Here is a 7359-nt window from a genome sequence, read left to right as displayed (position 1 = left end):
TGCGTGCTCTGATTCTTACAGGACTTTCAGTTTTTGTTTCTTTCTGTGTATTCTTTTTGGTTAATGTGGTTTTGCTGAGAAAGAAAATCAATTTATGAATTATTTTACTGTTTTCCCTGGAGGATTTATGGAGTGTTGTATACAGCACACAGTAAAGTGTATAGAAAAAAACCCAAGTAGTTCTTGTTTCCTAGGCATGGTTGCAGCTCCCAAATAAATGAATAATATGGCAGAGCAGAGTCTTACTAATCTGTACTCAGGAGAGAAACAGCAGGTTTGATTAGTGTGATTTGAGGACTGCCCACCTGGCATAGGGTTTTGGTGTGTGGGAGAAGGGAATTTTTCGACTAGGAAGCTTTTTCTACTGCAAAATGACCTTTTCTCAATGCTGCCAGCCTTCTCCTGGACTTCTCTCCTGGAAGCCTGTTAGTGCTTTCACACTAATTATGAAACTGCCGGGGTTTCCTGCCCGCTGCTCCAGCACAGGCAGAAGATTTGCCGTGGTTATCATCACTGACCCCACAATGAAAAAACATCTTCCTTCCCAAAGCCATACAGGTGCCTAGATGCAGATGAGAAAGGGTTGTGAAATATTGTGTTACCAGTTGAGGAAGTCTGTAGCCTTCCTGGAAAACTGGCAACACAGCTGGGAAGCTGATGTGTGACAAAATGCCTGTGCTTGGAGCAGGTTTGCAGAAGCTCAGTTTGTGAGTTATTGACCTCAATTTTAATTCATTTTCCAAACTGTTTTAAAAAGGCAATAAGCAGGAGGAAATGATAGTCAGTAAGAGATTATTATAAAAGGAATGAAATGATGATTGTTTATCTAACCATTGCTGAACCCTTTACTTTTGTTTTATAGTGAACTTTGTGTTTTTATAAAGAGGAAACATGAACCTTTCATTTGACTGGGGGAAAAAAAATCCTGCCAGCACCCAGATCAGCTGCATACCACTGATTTGGGGGGTTGTTAGTGATTATGAAATGTAACAAAGACAACAAAGAGAAAATGGCTTTCTCAGTTATAAAAGGACTTTTCCTTCTTACCACGTACTTATATACTGATATACACGCAGCTATGATAAGCTGTGCAAAATTGCCACAGTTTCCAAGAAACAAAGCAAAATGAATAATATGCTTAGATACTGCAATGCTGAGAATCAACAAAACATTCCTTGTGAAAGCTTTCCCTAGGACAGGATTTAATTTTTTCTAGCAGTAGCATTTGAAGAGCTTTGCCGCTGAATGGGAATTGGAATTTAGTTAAACTGAGGCTCGGTAGGCGTTGTGATGTGCTCTCCATTGCTATGAGCTGTTTTCCTATGCTGTCTCACTCTGTGTGGGTTGAATTCCTAACAGCTGGGTTGTAAGCCTCTTGGGACAAGCACCATAATTTCTATGTGCCTGTGACCTCTCTTACAGGGGTCCTGGAGCTGTGTTAGAGTATTTTGGTTATAGCCTATAATTTGAGTAGTGTTGAGCTACGATCGTTGTAAAGCAACAGTTTTTGTGCAGCATGCTTCCCTCCTACCTGTAGTAAAAACTAGGCTAAAATTACTTTTAATTAAACTTAACAGATGTTTTCTAGTTAGGCTGCTAGTCAGTAATAGCCTTACAGTAGAATGCACACATCTACAGAAGAATATATGGTAGTTCTTCTTAAGTCACATACATCGCACACCAACAAGTTTCAGAGGATTTAATGGGAGCTGCACACAATAACACTGCTGCAGTCAGTAAGCTTAGGAAAAAATTGGTGAACTTTTGGGTAAGAGTGGGCAGAGAACTAATGATTTATCCCAGAGGACATCAACAGGGCCCTTTTTGTTTTATGAGAAATATTCATTAGGATACAACAACAGAAGTAAGTTCTAGATGATATTACTTTTTCAATAGTGCTTTTAAAATTCTTTGTCAATGAAAAAGGATTTTTTTTTATTTTTAATGAGTAAATGTTTTAAAAGAGACACACCTGTGAAATGGCACAAAAGTGTGGGGAGACTGAATCACATCCTCTGTTTTAGGGGCTGAGTTGTGAGGAAGATGTAGGAATTTCTAATCTAATGTTATTAGGTTAGGTGTTCCTAACCTGATGTTATTAGTCCAGCCAACATGCTGCCCTGTACTGTAACTCTTGCATTTCTGTTAGAAATGGTCACATCCAAGAATACTACTTTAGTACAGTAAAACCATCTAAGAAGGAAGACCAGATTTTTAGGAGTTTCATCTCTTTGATTCCTGCCATATGTTTATGTTTTTCTCCATTTTTCAGTTACGAATACATCTGTGTAACCAGCCATGCATACTTCTAGTTTCTCAGTGTGTACAAAAAATAGACTTGTTCCCAGTCCTAATGCTTTTGGAGAGATAGATATTAACACAACTCAAGCATACATTGAACTTGCAGCTGCAAAATAAAGAAAATCTGTGCTGTCCCAGCATTTTGTGGGCACAGCTAAAAGCTGAGTAGAAAACTTATTTAAATTGTTGTAATATTTTATTGCTTCAGGAATTTCTTCTTTTTAATGCAGAGTTGCATGCCATTGCTTAAAAGAAAGGCTTTTACAGTCAAATATGTGGTTCATGTACATCAATCTGTCTTAATAGTTTGAAAAACAATCCTTTAAAATAACTGTGTAATTAGACTTTTACAACTGTAAGTACTAGTAATTATAAGCAAATAGCATTGATTTCAATTGGCTGTCAGTTCAAATAATTGTTTTCATTGGAAACAAAATGTTTAAGATGTCTATTTTTTTTGGTTTATTTTCCAATTTGTTAGAATTATCCCAAATGAAAAAACAAACCAGCCTGACCACAAAAATTAGATTGGTAGGAAGTTGTCCGGTCAGTGGGGAGTATCCCTTCTTGTAGGTACACACACAGTTTGTGGTAACTGGCAGTGGGGCTGTGGCTGAGCCTCAGCAGCTGTGAGCAGCAGGTGAGCAGCACTGACAGCAATGAGCCATGGAGCGCCCAGGGGCACTGACCCATCACCAAAGGGAACAGACGGCACACAGGTGCAGTGCATGGACATGAGGGTATAAAAGGCTGGGCTGAAGGACAAGAAGGGCAGACACCTGAAGCCTTCTGCAGTGGTCTGGTGTTACTTTGTGTGGATTGAAGCCTTCTGGAATTGTATGGGGATACTCTGTGTATTGTGGCCATCTCAACTGTGACATGTGCTGCGACACCTTCTCATGCTACATTGGTCTGGTTAGTGGGGTACTTCTTAAGCTTAGTTTTTGTTTTAATTTTTGCAAGAAACTGTATTTTGGAGAAGTTGTCTGCTCTGGATATTCAGTAGAATCCACTGGAATCCTGCTGTGAATACTTTTGAAGATGAGTAGGGTATCAGCTGTGGGAATGAGTACCCCAAGCCCCGTCCTGCAGACCCAGCCTGAGTTTGGGTCACCATTGGGTTGGGTCACCTGAGCTCAGCAGGTGTTTGTACATTATCAAGAAGTTGTTGACAGGAGAAGAATATTTACAGCTGTGTGAGAGATTGGATTCACTCTCTAATGGAAACAAAACATGCAGGAGTCTGTAAACTACTGGTTTACCTTGGCCAGAAGGCAGATATGCTTCCCATCTGTCAAGTAGCATCACTGTATTTGGAAAAAGATGATCCCACACAGGAAATTCAGGCACAGCTGTGCTTGCGGTGGCAGTAAGAGCTGAGTGATAACACTGTTTCTAACCTGTGTGGTGCTTGTTCAGAATAGCAGTCTGACAAGGAAAGGCTGAGCATTCCAGCAGGCAACTTGCTCTGCTCTGATTACTTTATATTCTCTCTTGAGAGTTCAAACTTGCAGCGACTTTGTACTTGAATTCATTTCTCCCTTTGGCATTTTGTGTTTTCTGCCACTGCAGCTGTGAGTGCCTTGAGATTTCTTGGCCCCTTTTATCAGAGCTCTGCACTCAGGCTGACACTTGGCTGCTCTACATGCTATTCTGAAGGCTGTGGCATAATGGTTAGGAAAGCTAGCAAGTCTGAAAGTTCTGGAGTAGCAGTCTGCATAAATGATTCTAGAAAGATGTATCTAAAATTATTATTTTGAAACTGTAGTGAATTTTTGAGTTATCAACTTTTATAGACTATAGATAGCTTAAGTATCCAAGTAAAAATTTGTGTTGAATAGAAAAAATAAAAGAATGTTTTAAGCCAAGCATACTGTATAATGCAAGTCATCCCACACTCATGAACTCATTCAGTTTTCATGAGTGACAGTTTTAGAGTGAAAAATAGTTATTCATGAAAGCTGTCAGAGTAGCTGTAGAACCAAGCTGGTTTGCAATAATTTAAGCTGAACTTCCAGGCTGAAATCCCTTTGCTTGTGGGGGCTCCCCTCTTTGCCTAACAAGAACACCAAATATTTTACTTTCATTGTAAATAAAACAAGGAAGAACATTTTTGTAATTTACCATCATCTGGGCACTACCAAGTTTTATTTAGCCATAGCTTTAGAAGTAGCCAGGGGATGCTGCTGGGGTGTTGGTGTTCTTCCTTATTAGCTGGTAAACCCAAATTGTCTTGGACACGTAAGTACTCTTGCCTTCTGATGTTAGCTGTCACTTGTTATCCACTTTATCTTTCTGGGGTTTCTCTGTTGTTTACAGTTTTATTTTCTTCGGTCATCTTTTTCCACAGGGTTTTTTTTTGTTTGTTTGTTTGTTTGTTTGTTTGTTTTTTTGTTTTGTTTTTTTTTGGTTTTTTTGAGTAACATTTTTTTCTTTTGTTTTGTTTTTGGTTTTTTTTGAGTAACATTTTTTTCCGATTTCCCTTGCTGCATCTAGTCCCTGTCATAAAGGTGAACATGAATGCTCAGTCTCTTAATGATGGCATTGAGCTGTAACTGTTTAATAGTAAAAAAGATTTATCTGCTATTAGTGCTCCTGTAGTGTGGAGCTAGGAATGGCATAATTTAGATACGAGCATTTTCCATTGAAGATAGATTCCCAGAACAGTTGTCTTGCAACAATCAGTCACGTCCTGTCACTGTTCACAGCTTTCTTCCTGTCTAAGGACTTGGTATTCACAAAAAAAAAAAAAAGGCAAGACAGACATTTTGGAAGGTTTGGCTACGTTGAAAGTAGAAATATATATGATTTCCATTACTTTTTTCTTTTTTTTTAAATTAATGGGTATATGATACAGAAATGCCCTTAGGATGTTATTTACTCTAATGGAGGCAGTTGATATTGTTTTTAAGGATAAGTTGCTATTTTATACCACACCTGTAAAAAAGTTACTGTCTATTCTCTGCAACTCTGCATCAAAGGATTTAGTTAACATTAGCTTGTAAAGATCTGCTTCTGCAATGGTGTATGAAGCTATGATTCAAGCTTTTATATCTCTAGATTAATTTCTTATTGTCTTCCACAAAGGAGGAAAAATACCTTCTTTTTATAGCTCATTCATTTTTTACATTTCCTTCTGTGTCATACTCCTTTCTATTAGCACAAAGGCTCCTTTTATTTTATATGCTTGTAAAAAGCAGCAGGCTTCTCTCTTAATCAGTGTTGTCTAGGTTCATTGCTGGAGGGCCTAGGTCATTAGTAATAAAGGTCATTACTTGATGTTTCCAACACACAGACTTTCAGATGATCTCTCCCTTCCTCATTTAATCTCCTAGTGACTGGAACACAGGCCTGGCTTCATGTTATTAATGTTATTTTATTTTGTTAAATAATAAAATGGGGAACCCCTGGAAACAAAAGCTTTATAATTGTGCTGGTGTGTGCACAATAGATGCAAAGATACGACAGAGCATGGAAGACCTGAAAGCTGAGGCATGGGGAAAGAGAAGGAAGCTCTCAGATTCACTGCAGGTTTCTCCAAGGGGCTCAATCCAAGTTGAAGGAAAATCCCACGGAGCCCGAAGGCTGCCGTGTCATGCCTGCCCTCATTACCTTACATCTCATCCTCCTCTGATTCCTAGCATCCTAATTGAAAAGACACTTTGTAGTAAAAAGCTGTGTTTGAATCACTTTGAAAGCCAAGCTTCTCTGGTATTTTTCCCAGCAAATGTTTTTCTCGGATCTTTGAGCTTATTAAACAAAACGATCTTCTGAAGCTTCTTGAAGTGCAGGCCTGACTCTGCTGCCCCTGAATAAGGGCAAACATAGCAAATTCTAAATACAGTGTTTTGTCCAGGGTTTTAATCAGCTTGGTTTCTGAAAGTTAACTCATCTCTCACATTTTCCTTTTCCTTCTTATTTCATCATCTATTTCCATCACCTTTGTCTTCCCGGTTAAGCGAATGATATGTACTTAGTGGAGTATTTGGATTGAGTTTTAGTTACTTGTTTCTTTCTGCTTGTTGGGATGTTTTCCATTTGGGACTTTTTTACACTAAGAAGAATATAGTAAACAAAACCCACAAACAACTGCTCTTTAGGTGTTTTGTTTGTAAAGAAACAGCAATTTTGGAAAACACAATTCTGTCATTAAAGAGCTTTCAGATGCCCTCTCTGGAGGGATAAAAGTATTTGTAGTAGATCAAGATGAAACCCTTTTCTCCAAGTTTTCATTCAGTAAGAGCAAGATGAGAGAAGAGAATGCAAACCTAATTCTTGTTTTAATTCTTCTCCCCTGGCTTCTTCTGTGTGCCTGTAGGCCACTGGTGAATTGTACAATCTCTACTGTGGTGTGCACCCTCAGAGGTTATCCTGAGAGTTATTAGAATGCTTTTGAGGAGTAGTTTTGGGAGGTGGCAGTTTAAATGTGCTTAACTTGAGCAAAGGGTCAGATTTAAAGGGTGAAAGGTGACTTAAGGCAAGCACTAACAGCTCCTTAATTCTGCATGAAATTTTGGAAAAAGTTTAAATTTGTTTTGCCATCTGTGTCACTGCTGTGAATTGTCTAGCTTTTTTAATGGCCTCCTTTCCCAAGAGCAACCCAGCTACTGAGGAGTCTTGCACAAGCTGATCTTACTCCCTTTTACTTCAACCACTGCTTTCCTCAATGCTAGACTGTGCCAGCCAACCCATGGCACTTTGCTCCTGAGCCAACAGGACAGACCCCATTCTTCAGCTCCCCACTCACTCCTATAATCCAGGTTTTTAAAAAACATTGTTACTGAACATTGCTTGATGGAAAATAACAAGAGGAATTGTCAGATAGACATGTGAAAGGCAGATAAACATGACTCTAATGACTTCCAAGAAAATAGATGTTTTGTCAGTTTAAAGCCCCCTTGCTGCTCCCATGGCTGCCTTTTAAAGTATTGCTTCTTAAATTGAATTTCTGGACATGCAAGCAGTTTCTGAAGATGAGTGATATATCATAAACAGTCACACTTTGAAGAAAGCTTTCTTTCTTTATTAGAAACATGGCAGTTTTCACAATTGCTCTGT

This window comes from Geospiza fortis, unplaced genomic scaffold (assembly GCF_000277835.1).
Source record: "Geospiza fortis unplaced genomic scaffold, GeoFor_1.0 scaffold11, whole genome shotgun sequence".
Taxonomy (NCBI): domain Eukaryota; kingdom Metazoa; phylum Chordata; class Aves; order Passeriformes; family Thraupidae; genus Geospiza; species Geospiza fortis.
This window is presented reverse-complemented; position numbering follows the sequence as displayed.